The 22,251-nt window shown below is 37.6% G+C and overlaps 1 protein-coding gene across 3 annotated transcripts in view; it reads left to right on the top strand.

Moving 5' to 3' along the window:
• The window catches only part of CEP85L (centrosomal protein 85 like), a 223,684-nt gene that overhangs the window by 19,029 nt on the left and 182,404 nt on the right, over window positions 1-22,251 (top strand). The window contains exon 1 of one of the 3 annotated variants that reach the window (XM_047732075.1): window positions 19,482-19,681. The exons of 1 other annotated variant lie outside the window; for it this stretch is intronic. The gene's annotated coding sequence lies outside the window, so the exon portion shown is untranslated. Of the gene's footprint in view, window positions 1-19,481; window positions 19,682-22,251 lie in introns of those variants that run through there. One more of the 3 variants, XM_047732070.1, reaches the window with a different exon arrangement.

Below are 22,251 nucleotides of genomic sequence, written 5' to 3'. Positions count from 1 at the left end.
CACTGCTCGGTTAAGAATATCTAAAAGAATGAGATTCCAAATTCTTTTAAAATTCAGCATGCAGGAAAAAATCATGACTGCAGATCATAATGCCCTGTTATGTGAGATTATGAAATAAGGTTACTATTATGTCCAGCCCTGAGGGAGATGGACATATACAGACATGCCAAGGCAGAGTGCATCCAGGGGTGTAAAGAAACTGTTCAGCCCTATTGGGAGAAGTGTAGGAGGAAACAATGCTGAGCTTTCATTTCCTGTAAATTGCTCATAATTTATGAGATTTCTTTGCATCTTCAAATATCGTTAAACCTTCCATACACTTGTTAAGCCATGATAATAAAAACTAAGATCATAAAAACAGCAAAAACTCCATTTACATGTAGGGAGGAATTTTCTCATGCAGCCTAGGGGGAGAGAAAAAGTTTTAGTTTTATGTTTTCGTTTTTAACTGCTAATTTTATAGGAATAGGCTGCTATACAAAAGGGTGTGAGTTTGTTTTAGCTGGGTCTCCATTTCCTGTGTAAGTCCTTTGGATGGATGTTAAGTATAGATATGAAATGACTGGGAAAAACAAACAAAGAGAAAATATTGTTATAAAAATTAAACATTTAACTTTCCACATAGTTATTTTGAAAGGACAATCAGTTTGGCAAGGCAAAAAAGGACTTTGGCAAAATAGGTGGCCCCGACCCCTTTCGGCCGCCTGATGGAAAAAAAAAAAAAAGCCCATTGCTTTGGAACAATCATCCCAAAGATGAGCAGGCCTCAATGCAACAAATGCCTTTTTACCCCACAGGTTGAAGTCTGTAAGAAACAGATGATTAAGTTTAGAACTTTTACAGGGCTGGCCCTGCTTTTGAATCGTGCCTTTTAATTAACTACGTGCTTTACAAAATTAGGTAGCTGTAGTAGACAGTTACACCCCCGCTAATCACTTATTTCAGTAAGAATAAGCTTTGGAATTTACGAATAGAAATCAGTCTGTCACTATCTGTTGATGAGAACGTTGTCATCTCTGTCGAACCATGCTGCAAATGTACCTTAATGTGGCACTGATTTTCCAATATTGCTGCCAGAGGTGGGAGAGGAGACGGATGAGTGGGTGCCATGTACTTTGGGGAATGTTACTCTTCATGCCTACCCGGGCCAAGTGACTTCTTGCAATGCAGCCAATAAAAAAATTAAAAAGCTAAGTTTTCTTATAGAGATGTATGTATCTTTCCATATAAACATTTATAAGGTGGGAGGGACTCCCACCAGCTCAGCATGAAAAAGATGAGATTCTCCCCCAAACACTGGTTTGGAAGTCTTCCCCAAAGAAAGCCATGTGATCAAATTGCTGCAGTTTAGGTGGTAAAAATAATGCACTATATTTGAATGTAACTATCAGATTTTTTAGCCATAGTATACGAACCCTCAAAATCATCTTATCTAGAATTGGCAGAAAAATACATACCTTTGTAATTTCGGATGGAGCACTCCTTGCAGGCCTCCAGGAACTCTACAGCTTGCTAGTAGCAACTACAGGATTCTAACCGCCTTAACTTTCATACCTAATAAAATCTCGTACCCTTTCAAATTTGGGCCATAGCTCCCTATTGGGCATTACTCTGGTTCCTTGTCCACACTGTGATTATTATTGCCACTCCAGAAATTCAAGGAAGACAGACACTTCTAGACCCAAGCTCTAGAAACATTTCCATATTGGAGCTGTGAATTCCAAAAAACAACATTTTAGTACTGAGTACATGATATTCAAGAGCAAAAATTTAGAGCAGGCTGACAGTGTGTGTGTGCATGCATTTCAAGAGTAGGAGGATTTAATTTTTAGGATGTGATATTATTTGAAGCTTTACTCACCACTACCTGAAGCACAAACCAAGGAAATGTTAACAGCTTAGCAGTGGAGAGGACACTTAGGTTCTTTGTCCCCTCTGGGTGCCAAATCACCCCCATTTCCTTAACACATGGTAAAAGTACTTCTTTAAGACTTCTTTATGGAATTAAATTGTGGACTCCTGGAGGTGAAGCCCATGTTTGACATGCAGAGTGCCTGTGTTTCTGAAACCCATCATCCAGTATCCTCTAGTACATAAAGTACTAAAAACATGACTGACGAATAAAAGAAATCAATGAATTAGTAAGCATGTATTTACAAACTGCTATTACTATGAGATGTAAGGTCTTATTTAGTAAGATCACTTTGTGATACTTAGTTTGAATAAATAGGTGCTTGGTTTCCAAAAGCTACCACATCTTCAATTTCCTTGATTGTTCCTGCTTTTCTGAGATCAGCAAATTTGAAATGAATATGAACGTGGATGGAAGCACTGTTAAAACTGTCTGATGATGTTTAAGTGCATCACATATTTGCAGGAGAGTTTCACGGGGTTACAAGTACTATTAAAAGGAAAATTACAAAAATTTAAAAATTCAGTGGGAGGAAATAAAACAACTTCAACCCAAAGATTTTGAAGTCTTTTAAGTTTTCTTAAAAATATCAATATCAGATCTGTTTACCATTAATAATGAACATACTGGGTTTTTTTCCCCTCCAGATCCCTGATCATTACTATTGTCTTGTTCAATTCCTTGTTTCCCAAACTTTTTCCCTCTTATGATTCTATAGATGAACCCAAGGGTACCCAGAGAGCACCTGTACTAAATAAAAACATAGCAGGTTCCTTATTTAAAAATGTGCTTCTGGGGGCACCTGGGTGGCTCACTGGGTTAAGTCTCTGCCTTCGGCTCAGGTCATGATCCCAGGGTCCTGGCATAGAGTTCGGCATTGGGCTCTCCGCTCAGCGGGGAGCCTGCTTCCTCCTCTCTCTCTGTCTGCCTCTCTGCCTATTTGTGATCTCTCTGTGTCAAATAAATAAAATCTTTTTAAAAATGTGCTTCTGTTTGTTGCCTTTGTCATTTCTTGAGTCAACTTGTAGAAATCCACATCTCTAAATGATCAGGACTGCATTCAATGTTAAGGTCAAAAATTGTACTTTTCTATGTTGAATTACTGGTAAGTAAGTTTTCTATGTTGAATTTCTTGGCAACCAAGTGAAGGTTCTTTATGTCCTGGACTCAAAAGCTCTTGTTTATTGTCAATCCAGAATTCAGTTCTCAAAGTAAATGTCATATGCACAATAGTCCTGTTGTAGATTCAGAGCCAAGTTCCATTTCAACAATAGTAACTCCTCCTCATCGGGCCATGTCCTGCAGACGTCTGGTTTCAGCCAGGCACTTGAGAGGCACCTAAGAATGTTTTTAAGAGCTCTGAGAGATTCTCTGATCAGTTCTAAAACTCTAATAGATTCTCAGATGTTTAGAATTAAGTTATTTTCCTGCTCACCTGTTACCTATGTGATGCATGTCAGTTCCAAGATTCCACCTCGTATCTAAGGCATAATCTAAAATGCCAGTAGAGGTTGCTCACTGGTAGTGTCATTTTGAGGAATTATTTTCTAACTTATTCTTCTGTATTTTCCAAAGAGCTTGTGTTATTTTATAGTTAGAAAATAAACTTTGTTTAAAAAAGCAAAGCAACCCCAAGGATAAAGATCAAGATTATTTGTATAGAAGAAAAAGGTTCTTTTTAAAAATTATTATCATTATTTTCGCTGCTAGTGAAAATTCCACTCTGATATTCTGGCAGACTATGAAATCACCTCGGAAAGAATTTTACTTCTTCCTAAAAATATAGATATATCCTCTTTTTCTACAAGATTGAAAATATTGTCTACATCCCTCCCCATTCAGCTCCATGGTAGTTCAGACTATGTTTGATTTCAAAATGTGTAGAAGAGGTGAACCAGAAGCTTCTAGACCACATCAGGCCCAAATGTCTATTCTGTTTAGGGACCACACAATTTAAAAATTGAAATTGGATGCTCCTTGCATGAGCATTTTGTTATCTAGAGACCCACCACACATTTAGATAACTTGCCTGGCACCTGAAGGCATTTGAATTTGACATCTTTAGGTGAACATTTAATAGATAATGGACTGAGAAGTAATGAGACATGTTAGGCAAAGCAATAGTTGTGCTAATGACATTATTCTGCTTTTCATTTTGCGTATGGGAAAACTAATTTCAGAAATAAGAAATTAGAGCTTATTCAATGTCCACAATCACATGCCTCTTCTATAACCTTATAATTTTCTCCCCTGTATCTTCTTCCCTGTTTAGTCCATTCTGTACACGTTTCCTAGTTAATATTCCTTGAACTTAACTTTACCCGCATATTAATGTTTATTCATTCATTATTTCTTTACTGTGTGCCATGCCCCTTTAGGTGCTAAGGAAACAAAAATAGATATGAGGCTCACAGTTTCACACCCCTGAAGGGGATCAGATGTGTAAATTAAAAGTGACAGGATTGCCATAGTTCATAGGAACCGAGTTTTGTAGAACCACAGAGAATGATGATTGTGACAGTACCTGAAAAAGTTTTCCAAAGGTGACAATTGAGCTAACTCTTGAAAGAAGTAGACATTCAGCTGATGATCAAGTTAGATAAAGGCATTCTAAGCCAAAAGAGGAGCAAACCCAAGGCCTGGGTTCAAGGCAAGGCTTGAGAGATTCAAAGATTCAAGGAATAGCAATTATTTTGGTTTGACTGGAACAAAAGGAGTAAGGATTGGAGAGAAAGGACTTATGCATTCTTCATTCATTTAATGATTCATTTAATAAATTGTTTAATGACTCACTATATGTTGAGGTTGCAAGAGTGAAAATGACCAAAGTATTTGTTGCACAGAGATGACAGTCTAGTGAGAAATATAGAGAAGTAAAAGATGATAGGAGAGTAGTAAGTGCTATGATAAGTAAATACTGGAGGTCAAAGAAGGACAGAAAGATATGCAGAAGTAGACAAGAGTATGCTGGATTCTCTGATGTGCTACTGGTTCCCCTTCATGAGTAAAGGACTTTTTCTTCAAGCTTCTGGAAGTACTGCTAGAAGACAACACTCAAATTATAGTATTGTTCAAGGTTATACTTTCTTCCAGGAACATCCTGTATCTAGTGCTTGGTCAATGTGGGATATAAAGCTCTAGCCCCCGCATCCAAACTTGGAGCATTCTGAAGGGCCATTTGAGCTACAGAGCTCCCTGTGGGGTGGGTTTAGAGGACTTTTTGAGACTACAGCACAGTTCAACTTCTCCCTCTGCCTCTTTCCTCCCTCTTCCATGAGTAGTGACCCACAGGAATTCTTTAGTAAGTGTCCTGAATACCAGCCTCTGTTTCACAGTTTTCTTTCTGGAACAGATTATGAAGTGTTCTTGAAGGCCATTTTAAGTTATTTGGATTTTGTGCTGTTATCAGTTGGAGCCAGAAAGGGCTTTTAGCAAGGAAATAAGGTGATCATATGTGTAAGTTAGAGGGGTGCAAAACAGAAGGTATACTAATTAGAAGGATGTTTTAAAAATCCAGGAAATAAATGTTTAAAATATGAATAAAAACAATGACAGTAGAGTGGAGAGAATGAGATGAATGTAAGAGGTATTTTTTGGCAACATTGGCAGAATTTGGTGATTGATTACAGGTGGCAGATAAAGTAAATCATCTACAAGATCTCCTAGGGTTTTTGCCTTAGGAGAAAGAACAATTTTGGTGCCATTAATCAAGATGGAAAACATGGTTGAAGAAACAGGATCATTAGTGAACATGATCAGCTCACTTTTGGACCAGTTAAGTTTGAAGTCAACTCTGTGTAGTAAAATGCAGGTGATGTTTGGCAGTTAGTTGAAAACATGCATTGAGCAATGAGGAGAGAGACAGTGCTAGATATATAGGTCTGGAAACCATTAGCATATATGTAGTAATTAAATAAACAGATGTATCTGAGCTCAGAGTATTGCTGTTCTGCTCTAAAATGCTCAGATTTCCATATTGCTTACCAAAGCAATTCCCGACTCCTACAACTGGCTTTCAGACAAAACAATGACAGTTCAGCACTATGGACAGTGGCAAAATTTCTTGCATATCCCTGCCCCCTCCTCACCCCACCCCCAATATTTTAGTTCTGTTAGATAAGGACTTTATTATCTTTCCCTAACCTTCTTGCTTTACCTCCTACCACTCCCCTGGCCCATATCTTATATTTAAGGTAACCATGTTAAAGTCATCTAGTTCAAGTTTTCCTTTGTTTTTATCAGATGACAACGTGAGGCCCAAAGAGGCAAAATGATTTACTTAAAGTCACATTGTTGGTTAGTGACAGAGCTGGGACAGAGATCTCCTGGATCATTAGATCATTAATGATTTAGAACATCATTAATATGGTCTTACTACAATACAACATGGAATAGTGATTCCATAATCTTCCAAGCGACAAGTTCTAAGCTAACAATTGTAAATAAATAAATAAATGAATAAATTGCAATAAAATAAAATAAATAATTTTCTATCTGATTCTCTGGATCTGCTCAGGAAATTTTTTTTTTGCTTGATTATTATTTTATTCTCTATTTTTTAACTTCTTTATTGAATATCCTAGATTTGTTCTCAATACAGCATCTTTTCTCCCATCTTATTCATTCCTTTACCATTGTCCTCCAAATTCTGAAAGATTTTGGAGTTAATCTTCAAATTCATTGATTTGAATTTTGGCATTTTCCAATTTTGCTCTTTGCTACTTCTGCTGCATTTTAAAAAAACTTTTAGCAAACCTTTTCTGATTTCTAAAGCAGTCATTCCGAATCTCAAATTGCTCCCATTTTAAGTATGTAATGTTATTTTTTAAGGTGACAGCTTTACTGAGATAAAACTCATATACCATAAAACCCAGTCTTTTAAAATGTACAATCCAGTGGTTTTTAGTATATTCATAGAATTGTACAATCATTATTACTGTCTAAGTTCAAAATAAATTCTTGATTCTCCCCAAGAAAACCTATTTACTTATTAACAGTCACTTCCTATTTCTCTCACCTGCCCAGCCCTTGACAATCACTAATCTACTATTTCTGTGGATTTGCCTTTACTGGACATTTCACATAAATAGAGTTAAAGTATGTGGTCTTTGTGTGTGGCTTCTTTCCCTTAGCAAGTTCATCAATGCTGTAGCATGTATCAATACTCCATTCCTTATTACTGCTGAATAATAAGCTGTGTGCATGTGTGTGTTATAATGTTTATCCAATCATTAGTTTATGAATATTTATGTTATTTCCATTTTTCTGCTGCTATGAATAATGCTGGTACGGACATTCATTTATAGAGTATTGTGAAAACATATGTTTTCATTTTGGGGGGGTATGTTTGATTTCCCTTGGGTATATTCCACCTAGTGGTGGAATTGATGAGCCATATGGTAACTATGTTTAACTTTCTGAGGAACTGACAAACCATTTTCCAAAATGGCTGCACACTTAACATTCCCACCAGCAATGTAGGAGAATTCTAATTTCTCCACATCCTCACCAATACTTTTTATCATCTTCCTAATTTTTTTATTATAGCTATCTTACTGGGCGTGAAGCAGTATCTCATTGTGTTGTTGTTGTTGTTTTTCAATTTAATTTTATTTTATTTCTTTTCAGTGACACAAAATTCGTTGTTTATTTAACAGAGAGAGAGAGAGAGATCACAAGTAGGCAGAGAGGCAGGCAGAGACAGAGGGGGAAGCAAGCTCCCTGCTGAGCAGAGAGCCCAGCACGGGGCGGGGGTGGGGGGGGTGCCTGGATCCTAGCCAGGACCCTGGGATCATGACCTGAGCCGAAGGCAGAGGCTTTAACCCACTGAGCCGCCCAGGCGCCCCCCAAAAGTCATTGTTTATGCACCATACCCAGTGCTCCATGCAATACATGCACTCCTTAATACCTACCATTGGGCTCACACAAGCCCCTTTGATTTGCATTTCTCTAATGACTAATGGTGTTGAGTGTCTTTTCATATGCTTATTGGCCATTTGTCTATCTTATTTGGAGAAATATCTATTCAGATCATTTTAAAATTGGATTATTTGTCTCTTTATTGTTGAGCTGTAAGAGTTTGGGAAAAGGTCCTTTATCAGTTATATAATTTGCAAATATTTCTTTTGTTATGTGGTTGTCTTTTCACTTTTGGAGCACAAAATTTTTAATTTTGATAAAGTCTAATTTATCTGTTTTTTCTTTTTCTGCTTGTGCTTTTGGTGTCATATCTAAGAAACCATGGCCTAATTCAAAGTCACAAATATATGCGCCTTTTTTTTAAGAGTTTTCCACTTTTAGCTCTTACAATTATGTCTACAATCCATTTTTGTGTTAAATTTTGCATATGGTGTACATATGGCATAATGTTCTTTTGAATTTTGATAACCCATCATCTTCCTACTTTCTTGCATTTCGAGATTTTTCCAAAGTTCTTTTGTTTTGTTTGTATTATTAACTGTTTCATGGGTAGGATAATTTTAGTTTATTCCTCTGATTAAATCTCATTTTATGGATTAAAACTGATTTTTAATTTAGAATATGAGTCTTCTGCTTGTTCATTTTTATGACTGTGTTCATATCCGTGGATGGAGCTAGCAGTTTTCAGAATTCTTTGCCGATCCTGTTCAAATCTTAGGTGCAGACAATGAAAGAAGGGAAAAGTTAGAATTTACTATAGTTCTTCAACGAATTGGATTCCAGTTATCTGTTGGAGTAGGGAAAGTCTTACAGCAGAGGTGGTAGAGCCAGAGACTTTACCATGTGCCACAGAATTTCTACTTGTCTTTTGTGATTTAGTATATAAAGGGTAAGCTGGGATGTCATGGGATATTGTTCTATATGGACCATTTGATAGACTTCTTGTAGATGTTGGTAGGATTGTTATTTGTTCCTGCCTGACTGCCTTATATCTTGTTTTTGCCTCTAGACACAGAATAATGTAATAGAAAGCCCCTGAATTTTACAGCAAGTGCCATTCACATATCCTATTTTTATCTTTTTGGATATTCAATAGTAGTTAAAACGTGTAAACTCAATGTCTTTAATCAGAATCCTTTTGGCTTCTGATTTGGCTGTGTTCATTACTGATCACTCATGGCTTCCATCTACTGGCTTAGATTAGTTCAGCCTCCTATTCTCCTCACCCTAAATGATTATCCTGTGTTTGTGCTGGTGTTTCCCATACTTCTCCCCTACCCCACCCACCAGTCCTCCTGACCTCAGTGACTGATCTCTTTCTTGCTGTTTTAAAGAATTGGACTAGAATCAGAGACCAGGCTGTGCTTCTGTTGGAGGTACCTAGTTTTTCCACATTGCCTCACCTTTCTTCATTCTTATTCTGAGCCCCAATTACACCTACAGTAACCAAGTCTTTGTAATATAGAAGTGCCTAACACACATACAGGAGCTTCTTAAAGATATTGAAGTACCTTACTCATCTTTATATTGCCCACAGCACTGAGCAACATGTATGCACATAATAGGTATTCAACAAATGTTGAAAAATTAATTAAAAGAATAAAAGAATTAAAATAAGTAAAACAATAATATTTAATTCTTAATAAATAAACTTCCTCCTTATTTCAAATAGCTTGAAGATAGTTGTTCATCATCGTATTTATAGGGGATAATTGATTTAAAATGATACAAGTGGATATTAGTGCTTTATACATGATACCATTTAGAGGTAATCTAGAATAGAGAAATACCATATTCTCAGTAAATTTTAACAACAAAAGAGTTGATGGACTGATGATGAAATTGTACTTTTATCTTCATTGTATGAGTTGAAATGGACATTTTTAAAAGACTTTATGTATTTGGAAGAGAGAGAGAGCATGGGCTGACAGGGAGGGGCAGGACAAGGAGAAACAGGCTCCCCATGGAGCAGAGAGCCCAATGCAGGGCTTGATCCCAGGACCCTGAGATCATGACCCACACCAAGGACAAACTCTTATCTGAGCCACCCAGGCACCCCAACATTTTTCTTGTTAACAGTAGTGTTTTATATTCTCAGTACCATTCCAAAAAAGATTTAAGGTAGCTCACAAAAACATACAATATAACAAGTTTTAATGTAATAACAATAGTAAGTTATAAGGAAAAGGAAAAAAAAAAAGAGAAAATGCATGTAGGAAAAAAGATGAAACCAGGAGAGATATTCGTAAAGAGAATGTATGCTGCAAGGTCACCTACATGCACTTGCCTGTGGAAGTTATCCTATTTGGCTCTGACTTTTCCAAGTAATTTTTAAAAAACACTCACGACCAGTTACAGAGTCGATGTCTATAGATTGAAACAAACCAATTGCTCGGGATGAACACAATTTCTCCAGTTACTGAAATCAGACAGAAATTTCTCCAAAAGGTTGTCACAAAGACAACTTTACATTGGAAGTGATAATGATCACCATCCTTACAGCCAATGCAGTACAATTTCATCAGAGTCATTTCTCAATGTAAGTTAAGAACACACAGTTCTTTATACAGAAAGTGTAGTAAACTAACTTCAAGTTGTGCAGTATTCTTAGCACTGACAAATACCTTGCTGTTGGTCCTAATGTATAGAACGTTCCGTTGGTCAACTTGAAACGTCCAGATGCCTCTAAGGCAGCTCAATAGCCTTCAAGACATTTTCAGATAGGTAAACATATTGGATAAAATACACCAAAAAAGTAAAAGAGCAAGATGTCTGTGGTTTCAGTCAGATTTCTGCTGCAACGTGCTTCATTGCAACCAGCCACAAATTTTAGAGGCTTAAAAGAACAAATGTTTGTTTTTCTTGCTCAGGGTTTGATCAGCTCCCCATCTCCTCATTCCTGAACCAGTGGGTAATCAGATTACAGAAGAAAAAAGTAAAGCCAAAGACAAAGTTGTTTAAAGTTTCTGCTTGCATCACATTTGCTAACTTCAATTGGCCAAAACAAGTCACAGAGGCAAGCCAACACAAAAAGTAGGGGGGAAAATACAGCCTGCCCACTTTGCTGGGAGGTACTGCAAAGGCAGTTGACAAATGTCATGTAACTGTATATCAGGGAGGGAAGGAAGAACTGGGAATAATCCAATTACCAAAACCATAATTCTATGTGTTTTACCCCGTCAACTTTTGTTTTACCACTTAGTACCTCTAAGAATCCTGTAACTTTGGACTTGTAAGGAAACCTCAAGTTTGTCTAGTATGATTTTTTCATTTTATAGCTGAGTTATCTGGGGCCCAGATAACCCAGATAAGCTTATGAGCCTTGGTATAAGTCAGTTCAAAGTTCTGCTACATTGAACTAAAGGTTGTGATGCTAACTTTCTATATTCCACCTTCAAACCCTAGCTCTATATGAAGTTGTAGGAATTTAGTTCATGAGATGTTATATGATTAAGGACTAAACTTTAATTTCCAGAGGTAAAAGCCTAGACTCATTGTGAATGGAGAGTTTGGGCCGTACACAGAAGGGAGACTTTAAATTCTAGGGTCTGACTTAGAGAAACTGGTTTTTCATTGAGTTTTTCTAATGAAAACATTTAGACTCTGAGTTGTTATTTAAAAATAAGTAATGTTTCCAGAAGGGAATGTTTAGTTTGTTTCCCAGTTGCTTTCCATTGTCTCCATGTTTCATCTGACAAAGAATTAAATGTAAGGAAGGGCAAGAGCGTGGATGGGTGGACTAAAGATGGAGGATCGCCAGAGATGGAGGAAAGATAGAAAGCAGGGCCTTGGCAGGTTGACTTTGTTTTTTATGTTTCCCTAATGTCCTCCCTAAGGTAAATCACCAGGGGCTATGTATTTGGCTTACTCCTCAAAAGCAGATCCAAGCTAAAATGGTAAGCAAACTGATGTGAACTGGAGTAGGGTTTTTTTTGAGAGAAGGGAACAGCTGTGTATCCTGAAGTCCTCAGCAGACACGAAGCCTATCCATTACCTCGCTGTTCCTAGATGGTATTGCTTACAGCCTTGTTTGTGTTCTCTTCACTGTTCCAACTCCGTAGGTCAGTTTGACCGGATATTACTTTTTTTTTAAGAGACATCTAATAGTTAAGATAGTATTTGTTTCTAATGTCCTGTTCAAGTTTGACAGATTCTTTAACATTTCATGGTTTTACTTCCAGTTTGTTTACTTCTGTGTATCGGCTATCCTGGCAAGAAACTTGACTCCTGTAGATGATATTATCTTGGAGGAATGTAGGGCTAAGCTAGAGGGTAGTTTTTCTGAGAATCAGTGATCTAACCATACATAATAAACAAAGCAAGATAAGAAGCAGCCATTCAACATGAAACACAAAGAGTAATAATTTATACAACTTGAAAATAAAAACACAGGAAGAGATACAATTTATGTTTTAAAATAATTATTTCCTATCTTAATATTGTTCTTTTCCTTCTATTTTAGCCTCAAGAAATGGTCCCCAAATTTTCAAATATAATTCCTTTTTTGACATAAAAATATCACAGAGGCTCACATAACAGTAGTTATAACTTCAGTGGAATTTTATGGAGAAAATATATAAGGACAAAACATTGTTATGAATTCAGTAATGCTTGTAATTAAAGTTATACTTTACTGAACAAAAGAGCACTTACTTCATTTAAAGAATAGGCATACATATGAAGCCACCTTATTCAGGACACAAATAAGCATACTTCATGGCACTATGGGTCTCCACAGTAATAATTTTAAAGCTCACAGATTTCCACAGTTTGTAGGTTGGGATCTAAACTTTGTCCTCCATCTTTTCTGTTAATTTTGGAAGCTGTCTTATTTAAGGATATCATCATTCTCCTGTCTACAGAGGCAAAGCAAATTGGTTTTCTTTTTTCTTTAAGTTATCAAGTTCTTAGTTTTTACTAATTTCAAATTAGGGAGACTTTGCTCTATGAATTAGTCACTACTGAAGCCGTTGATAAACTTCTTCAGGCAATATTTAGATTTCTTTTTTCAAGAAAAAGTGTGCGTGTTTGAGTGGGGGGTGGTTGGTGTGGGTGGGAGGATGAGGCAGGGATTGGGCAGAGGGAGAGAGAGAATCTTAAACAGGCTTGGTGCTGAGGGCGGAGCCTGCCCTGGGGCTCAATCTCACTACCCTGAGATAATGACCTGAGTGGAAACCAAGAATCGATTAGCCATTAGCCGACTGACCCAGGAACCCTTTTTTTTTTTTTTTTTAAATTTTCTTTCTTTCTTTCTTTCTTTCTTTTTTTTTTTTAAGATTTTATTTATTTATTTGACAGAGAGAGAGAGACACAGCAAGAGACAAAACATAAGTAGGGGGAGTGGGAGAGGGAGGAGCAGGCTTCCCGCAGTACAGGAAGCCCGATATGGGGCTCTATTCCAGGACCCTGGGATCATGACCTGAGCCAGAGGAAGACATTTAAAGACTGAGCCACCCAGGTGACCTTTTAAAAAAATTTTCTTAAATGAAATCTTTGAGATTCTCCAGTAGATAAACAAGTAAGAAAACAACGCACAATTTTTGCATACAATTTAAAAACTTGTTCTCAAGTGAGGCCCTAGGGGTATAGTTGGAAAACCACTGCTTTGGTTCTAACCCCTGCTTAGAGATATTTAAGATCCATCTCTAAGTGAAGACGTCTATTTATTAATTTAAACTGAGAGGCATTCCTGTATAAAGAATTGCTAGTAGTTATCTTCATGAGACATCTTACCTTGTCCTGTCCACTCAGGGAATCAAACTGTAGATTGAAGTCGGAGCATAAAAGAAATCAAAGCAAGTTCTGTATTCTTGAGGAATAATACTATCAAGCAATGGTGATCCACTGTAATGCCTTCCTCATGCTAATAATTTTTTTCTCTAAAGAACTGGACAGGGAATTTTAGAATATCAGCATCATACCCCTAGCTCAATCTTGGAAAAAACATTCTTCATAATCTTACCCGTTAAGTCGCTTTTTTAGCCTTCCGGTAGATCTTCCTTTTCCTTTTGCTACGACAGTCCTCTAACGCTCACAATATGGATCGTGAACTCCAGATTGAGAACTTTCCAGGTCATCATGTGCTTGAACGTGTGTCACAGAACCCTGGGTGTGGTCGCCCAGGCTCTGCTTGTCTACTTTATGTTGGAGGGTTTGCTTCCACTGCAGATAGAGACATTTCTCTTTCCTCCAAAGACAAATTCTTAGACATTTCTTACATGTATTGATCTTAAATATGGCTCTCTGAAGTTTCCACTATCACCAAATGTGTAACATTCTGATGAATGACTAATGTTACAGCACGCTCTACACTGTAAGTTCCCCACAAGATTCTGAGCTACTTCAGGTCCTGCATGTGAAGGATTCATCTTTTTTTGGTTCTATGCCTAACAGGACCTGACTACAGAGGACATGGAAAATTTCGAATGACTGCCTGAATGAATTAAGTGAATTTGTAGCAACTCAGTAAATGAGAAAAGACTGAATTGCATTATTATTTTTAAAAGCAACAATTATAAAGTTAAACTCATTTCATCACTGAACAAATCTAGTTTATGCCTTCAGACCTCATAATGCCCCCACACTCTCATAGCTTCAGAAAACGTGACTTTCCAAACCACACAGAGGTCATTTTCATGGTGCAGACTGGACCGTCACCCAGTATCTGCCCCCATTTCCAGCCACAGAAAGGACTGAGGGGAACTAGAGCATGTGGCTGGTAGAGCTAATGATGAGAACCATACCGACTGACCCTCTGGGTTCTAATTTTGACCTTGCCATATGTTAGTTATGTGACTCTGCACAAACTACTTACCATCTCTGTACCCATAAAACAGAGAGTAGCTAATGTGAGGATTTCATGAGCTAATGCCCCCAAAGTTCTTAGAATGGAGACAGGCATGTTGTAAACATCCAGTTAAGTATTGATTCTCTCACATGTTCATCCTGGTTTAGTGGAAGGACAGTAAGTTTTGAGTTAGGTAGCCAGGCTTTTAATTCACGTTCTGGCCCTTCTTCTTGGGTAATTATTTAATTCCACTAACTTTCTTTCATGCTGTGTAAAATGTGGATAATACATAACACTGGGGTTTGCTATTTAAAACTACAGAAGACTGCAGTTCTGATTCCTAGGACTCTTAAGTGGAGCAAAACTCCCTGATGGGCCTGCTTTGGAGGAGAGCAGGGAAGCCCCAGACAGAAAACTAAATTGTTTTGTATGATAAGCAAGTATTTTGAGCATCCTGGAGCTTGAGATGAAAGCACCAACCTCTGGAAGGAGAGAAATCCAGCAAAACAGCCCACTCTGGGGCTTTATTTGGGGCAGTAAGCCTTACCATCCAAAATGGAATAATTTATAACTTTGGCACCACAGTGGACCATTCCTTATCTCTTTACCAGAACATACAAAAATGTTTGTTATACAAGCAGTCATAGGTGGGGATACTTCGGAGAGTGACAAAACTGGGGCAATATGTTTATGGTACTGGGTAAGGCAATACAGCAGAAGGGAAAGCAAACACAGGAGCATTGTAGAGGAGAGTTGGATAATCTGGACTGTGAGGTGAGAACGAGAAACCTGGAGAGGTGGTAGGAACAGCACTTTTCTCACCAGTGGATGAGATGATAATGGAGCACTTTTAATTTTAAAAGAATGAAAAAATGCTAGAGTTCGTGGACACTAAGAACCCTGGCATTTGAGGTATACACTCAGCAGGATTCTCAGGACAATCTGAGTTGATGGACATAAGCTCCCAGCACAAAGGCGTCCTTCTGTGAATGATAACCGTCATCATTCACCCTGTTGACTCATATATTATTCAGTGAGTATTTACCTAACCCAAGGAAGCTGGGCAAGGAGCAGCTGGTGTATGTTGGGGGCAGCAGAGCATACAGGTTCATTCATCGTACCCATGGGGGAGCCTTACCCAACATTCCTGCTCCTGCTCACCACAGCTCCACCCCTGGCCTCCCGTCTCCTTTCTGCACAAGAAAACACACTCCTTGAAGGAACAACTTCGCCTTTCAGGGGTGCCAGGACTGTGCTCCTTGGAGAACACAGGCAGGCTTGTATGAGTTTCCTAAGTTATGTTCGCGCTTAAGAGGATGCCCGTAGACCGCAAGTTTTAAAATTATTTCATTAATCGACTCCGTGAAGGGAAGAAGGACAAACAGAGTTCTAAAAACATGCAGTTATTTTGCCCATGATCCATTTTCCAGTAAGTGACTACCAAGATAGCCGGAGGCCAAGAGTAGGTGACAGCTTTGTTTTCCCAAGACACGGTCATTGTGATTATTTTTAGATGAAAGCTTTGGAGCCAGAAGCACGGTTCATGATTATGTTGCTATGATTCTACAACCAGTTGTTTTGTGGAATTAATTCAACCATGACAACCTTAAAGTCACCGCAATTTCTGGAAAAAAAAAAGAAAGAAAAGAAAAGAAAAGAAAAGAAAAGAAAAGAAAAGAAAAGAAAAGATACTCCATGACATGAAGTGCTGGCGCTTGTCGTCATCTCCCAACTTTCTGCTTTTGAGGTTAGCTTGCCCCCTTCCCTGGGGCCGCCCCTCATCTTGGTTCTACCAATTATTGAAGCCACTGACAGCTCCTCCTTCAGAAGTTCCCCTAAAAGTCCCGGCCTGATGGAGCTCCCTTCCTCTGAACCCCTGAACCGACTGTGGATTGTCCGCAGTCATACCTTGGAGCTCCTCATCCTCTCCCTTGAATTCTGGTTCACTTTCACACTTTCACACGTCTCTCATCATTTCTCAAGCAGGATTTGTACTATGTCCTAAGTTCGTATTGCAAAAACAGTATATCAGATCATTATTGTAAAAAATCTGAAAGGAGAGAAAAATTTTCCTGATCTCACCATCCTAATGCTAGCTCTGTAGGCATCATTTTAGGGTGTTTCTTCCTAAACTTTATGCTTATTTTTTCAATGATTTAATTCCCGGGGATATAGGATTTCATATTCTGACTTTTTTTCAACTAATGTTACATCACAACCATTATGGATATTGTTATATAGCCTTCATAAACACTACTTTAAAGTCTGTGTAACATTAACTATTTTTAAAATCTTATATTCTCTATTATAGTCCACTATTAAAAGTAATACTGCAGTTGACCTCCTTATACATATAAATTTTTCAGTGGGTGTATTTATATGTTTACATGCATGCATATTTTGGTAATTTTTTTCTTAGGATTGTGTACCAAAAGGAAAATTACTGAACCAAAGAGTGTGATTATTTTTATAGTTTTAGAAACATATTGCCAAACGGGTTTCCAAAAGAGTTGGACGAATTTATATCACCAGGAGTGTATGTGAATATCAGTTTCTCCAGACTTTCACCAGAATTATTTTCTTAATTATTTCATCTTCATATAAACAAGATAGGGTGATATTAGTTCCTTGTTTTAATTTTTTACCAAGAATTATTTAAAGCATGAAGAAAAATATTAACCCATGGCCCTGGTTTATCAAATCTTAACAGATTTCCATATTTTTACTAGTTTTGTAAAAATAAAATACTACATCTATGACTGACTTCTTCGTGTACCCCTTACCCAATTCTACTCCTCTCCCTGTCTCCCTCCCTCTGTAGAGACAAATGGAATCGATGCTTATTATCCCTTTATATTTCCATTTTCAGATCTTTCAGTTGTAAAGTCTTTGATTACTAATGAAGTTAAACGTTTCCCTATAACATAGCGAATATGAAAGTACTGAGGTTCTAGAGTCAGGCAGAACTGGCTTTGCATTCCTCCTCTGCCATTTGTGAACCATGTCGCCTTGAACCTCCCTGTGCCTCAGTTTCCTCATCCCAAAAATGGGGATAATAATCATTCCTACTGTTCTGTATGGTGTTGTTGAGACGATTCAGTGGAACAGTGTAGGTAAAATTCTTGGTGCACTGCTCAGCGCTCTGTAATACCGTTCATTATCACCAAGTTTCTCTCTGGAATTAACTGCCCCTTGTGTTTCTTAAACAGATTAGGTTATCTAAAATTCATGAAACTCTTTCTCAAACATGACCATGCCTTCTCGCCACAACAGCTTTATGGGAGAACACTGCAACCATCTCATTTGATAAATGAGGAAACTGAGTCCATGAGGCCCGCTGGGCTCCCTAGTGCTGGCATCTCATGTTTCACACTTACTGGTAGCCCTCTTGTTAACCCTGGAAAGTTAACAAGCTATTTCACTGTACAACATTGTTGGCCCAGGAAGTAGTTTTTATTTTTTTTTAAAGATTTTATTTATTTATTTGACAGATCACAAGTAGGCAGAAAGGCAGGCAGAGAGAGAGGCGGGTGTGTAGGAGGGAAGCAGGCTCCCTGCAGGGATCCCTCCAATGCGGGGCTCCATCCCAGGACCCTGAGATCACAACCTGAGGCGAAGGCAGAGGCTTAACCCACTGAGCCACCCAAGTGCCCCAGGAAGTAGTTTTAGTATTGCTCTTCATGATCATTATAGATAGATCCCAGTTTCTCATTTATAATTATTTTCTATTTTTTTCTAAATGTTCGCTATGAAATATTTATAGCTCTTATAAAACTGGATATTCTCTTAAGCTCAACAACAACAACAAAATGCAACCAATTATACCATATTTACATTGTTAAAGATTCAGATCTCCAGACTTGGTATTACTTTTTCTGATTTTTTTTTTAAATAAGGCAAAGTCAAGGTCTTAAGCATTTTCTGCATCTGAATTTCTATCCATGAATGCAGTAACATTAAACATTTTGCCTAAAATAACCCCATAATGGTCCCGAGTATTTGTGAATAGTGAGCTGGGGTAGGATTAAAATTTTGGGATTTATAAAAATTTAATTTTAAAAGAAGAGAATAATAAGCCTTATTAAAATGTATTTATAAACTGTATTTCATAAAGCCTTATCTTTTTTTTTTTTTTAAGGCACAAGAGAAAAATACTCTGGATATAGAGGACCATTTATTCTTGCATGCATTAAGAAGACACACTAATAAATATCAGTTTTGTTTATACAAACCTTAAACTATAAGAAAATTTTAAGATGACAGTTTACGTTAATCATGTTTTTCTCAGTTTATCAATACTCATTTTTTCTTTGAATATTCTGATACTTCTCACATTAAATAACATCCTCCTTATCATATTTAATAAAAAAACAGATTCAGAGAACCCAAGAGGGGTGGGAGTTAAAGAGGCAGCTATAGACAACATTACAAAGCCCCTGGCCATGGTGGAAAGAAGGACCCTTAATGACAACCAGAGGGGCAGAGAGCATCCCCAGACTCAGGAAAAGTGTGAGTTACAGATACACCATCATGTAAAGACTATTTACTGAAATAAATACTGAAGTATTTTGAAAAGACAAATATAGATCCTACAACCCTAAATCCAGTGTTTGTTTTGTTTGTTTGTTTCCAAAAGGAGAATAATCTGGTTCTTTTTTCTCCCAGAAACCACAGGGTTCAGTATGGGTTACTGGGAGTCTATAAAAACCATCTCTTTTTAATGACAGTCTGGCCATCACCTGGCAATCTGCCCCACCATCCAGCTCCTCACTGTAGCAATACTCTGGCTCTGGCCCTTTGCCAGTATCTGTAAAGGGATCAGGGCATATGAGCTTCACAGTGACTCTCGAGGTCTCCTTATTCTGGCACCTTCTCTGGGAGGCAGGCTGTCACCTCCGCAGAAAGCCACTTCGCAGCCTGCAAACTTTACCTTCCAACCAAGGTTGTATTAACAGGAGAAAGCCCACACATACTGAAGCATTTTAAGGAAATTCATCATAAGCCCCTGGATGAAAATGCAACAGGAAACCTGCAGTGCCTGGTAGTGGCTTCCCACATGGCAGGTACGTACCTGAAGGGTGATGACTGTCTCGGCCCTGGAAACATGGAGACATACGCTCTCATCGGCTAACCGTGACTCATTTCCTCTAAGAAATGTTAAGCCATCTGTTCTAGAAGATGGTATGTGGGAAGAAGAAAATTCCTTAAAAAAATTATGTGGTAAAACCCAAACCCAAAACTGGAGCAAAAATGGCATTGCTCTTCTGTGCACTGAGTTGCTAGAAACAGCTTGAGACAGCAGGATCAGGAGCTGGACGGATTCAGGGGCCATTTTAGGGCAAGTCAGGGTGGGATTAGATGTTCCAGTCTGCACTGTTCTCCTAAGCCTGCCATGATCTGAAACTTAGCTCTTGGGCCTGGGCCAGAACCAGACTGACGTTCAAGGGTGAGCTAAGAAGCTAGCAGCATTCAGGCACTGCTGTGCAGAATTCTCTGGATATTGTCTTTCACTCTATTCTCCCCCAACGCTGATCAAATGCCCCCAACTCCTCCCCTTCTGAGTGTCTCTATCGGTCCCTCCTGCTGAGATCATGTGTTTTTTTTAAGATGATGAACATAAACGCTAACAGCTATCTCTATCTTTTGGTCTCAGTTGAAGACAGTTATCCTTCACTGATTTTTCATGGTATAAATAACTTGCCTAACTTTTCTAAGGCTAAGTTTGTTCCAGAACTTCATTAGGAAATTATCTGTTGTAATAATAACAATAATAATAATAATATTAAAAGAAACTAAACCTAGCAAGTAATGTAAAAATGTGTCTAATAATCCAATTGGGCAAATATCATAATTTCATGTATACCTTATATACACACATATGTATTTGTAATTTATTTTGCCATCATTCATCATACATGTTGAAGAGTGAATTTTCTTGTAGATACTTTGTTCATTGTTATTTCATCTTATATTCTCTGTGAACACTTATGATAATGAATGTATTTGATATTCAGGCAGCTTTTCTGTGCTTTCATTTCGCAGTTTAATTGGTGATTCAAGGTTCATTAAAAAACAGAAGTCTCAATTACAATAATGAAAGTATAAAGTAGTTATTCCACTAGGTTTTGAAAAACTTTTAAGTCTTCTTGGCTTGTAAGAAAAGTCTGTAAGATGTTACACTTTTTAAATTCAGTTTAAGGTAGTTAAAAATGTTAAATATGGGTTCCCCGAACATAACGTTGTAAGATACTAGAAATCTTTAAGAAATACCTTGTTTGTGACTCAAAGAAGAGAAAAAAAGGACCAATTTTAATTCATTAATTTTAATTTAGTCCAGATATGTTCAAAATATAAGGCGCTTTCCATTTTCAAAAATGGAGACACATTTCAAATGCATTTTCAAAAATGTGTTTAAAATGCAACAACTTGATATGTTAAAATTTTGAGATGTAAGTGAAACAGTTAAGTCCACACAATATTAGCTTACTTATATATTTATTAAATATACTAATTTAGGTATGTTGCTTTTTCCCATTGCCGTATTTAACATATATTTATAACCACTACTATGTAATACTATTTCACTACATTTTAAAGTGATCTTTGGGGGCGCTTGGGTGGTTCACTTGGTTAACTGTCGGACTCTTGACATCAGCTCTGGTCATGATCTCAGGGGTGTGAGCTTGAGCCCTGGTCATGTTCTACACTGGGCTTGGAGCCTGCTTAGGATTTTCTCACTCCCTCATCCTCTGCCACTCCCCAGCCCTCAAAAAAAAAAAAAAAGTGATTTTTAGTTTATTTAAATATTTTATTTATTTACTTGTCAGAGAGATTGAGCATGAGCGGAGGCATGTCAGGCAGAGGCAGAAGGAGAAGCAAGCTCCCTGCCATGAGAGATGCCTGATGCAGGACTCGATCCCAGAACTCGGGGACCATGACCTGAGATGAAGGCAGTGACGTAACTGACTGAGACCCCACGTGTCCCAAAAGTGATCTTTTAAAAGTTCATTTATCTTTTTTAAAAAATAGATTCCAAATTTTGCAGATTGAATTTAAGTCAGGTAAGTGACTTCTTCAATCAGTATGTTGTTGATCAAAATAATTCAGAGAGTAACCCTTAAGAAGAAAGACTGTAGGCACTGGAGTACAATGACTCCACCTTTCCTTAGAGATAATTTGGGTTAGAAAAACCCCAAACAACCCTTGCCAATTGATATGTATATATGTTTATACAATAGAAAATTTAAAAGCTATAGTGAAGTAAGGCAATCTTTCATACCCGTCCCTAGTTTTCCTGCCTTACTTAGGTGCTCAACAAATATTTACTGAAGGAATAAGTAATGATTATTTTTACACTATCTTTCTGTCTTTAAAAATATGTAATATTTTTATAATCAGGAAAAAAAAACAACAAGAAATCAGTTTCCCCATAAACCTGAAAATTGCAGCTAGACTGGTGTTTTGTTTTCTGAATGTAATACTTTTTAAAATTCTAGACCTCCACGGAAATTTTATCAAAAAGGCCCAATCCTTAATTAACCCAGATCATTCTAGGAATTATTTCAATGCCATTAACTGTACTTCCATTTCCTGGAGATCACTATTTTCTTCCATTGTGTAAGTAATATGGGGA

This window comes from Lutra lutra, chromosome 6 (genome assembly GCF_902655055.1).
Source record: "Lutra lutra chromosome 6, mLutLut1.2, whole genome shotgun sequence".
Lineage (NCBI taxonomy): Eukaryota > Metazoa > Chordata > Mammalia > Carnivora > Mustelidae > Lutra > Lutra lutra.
This window is presented reverse-complemented; position numbering and strand designations above follow the sequence as displayed.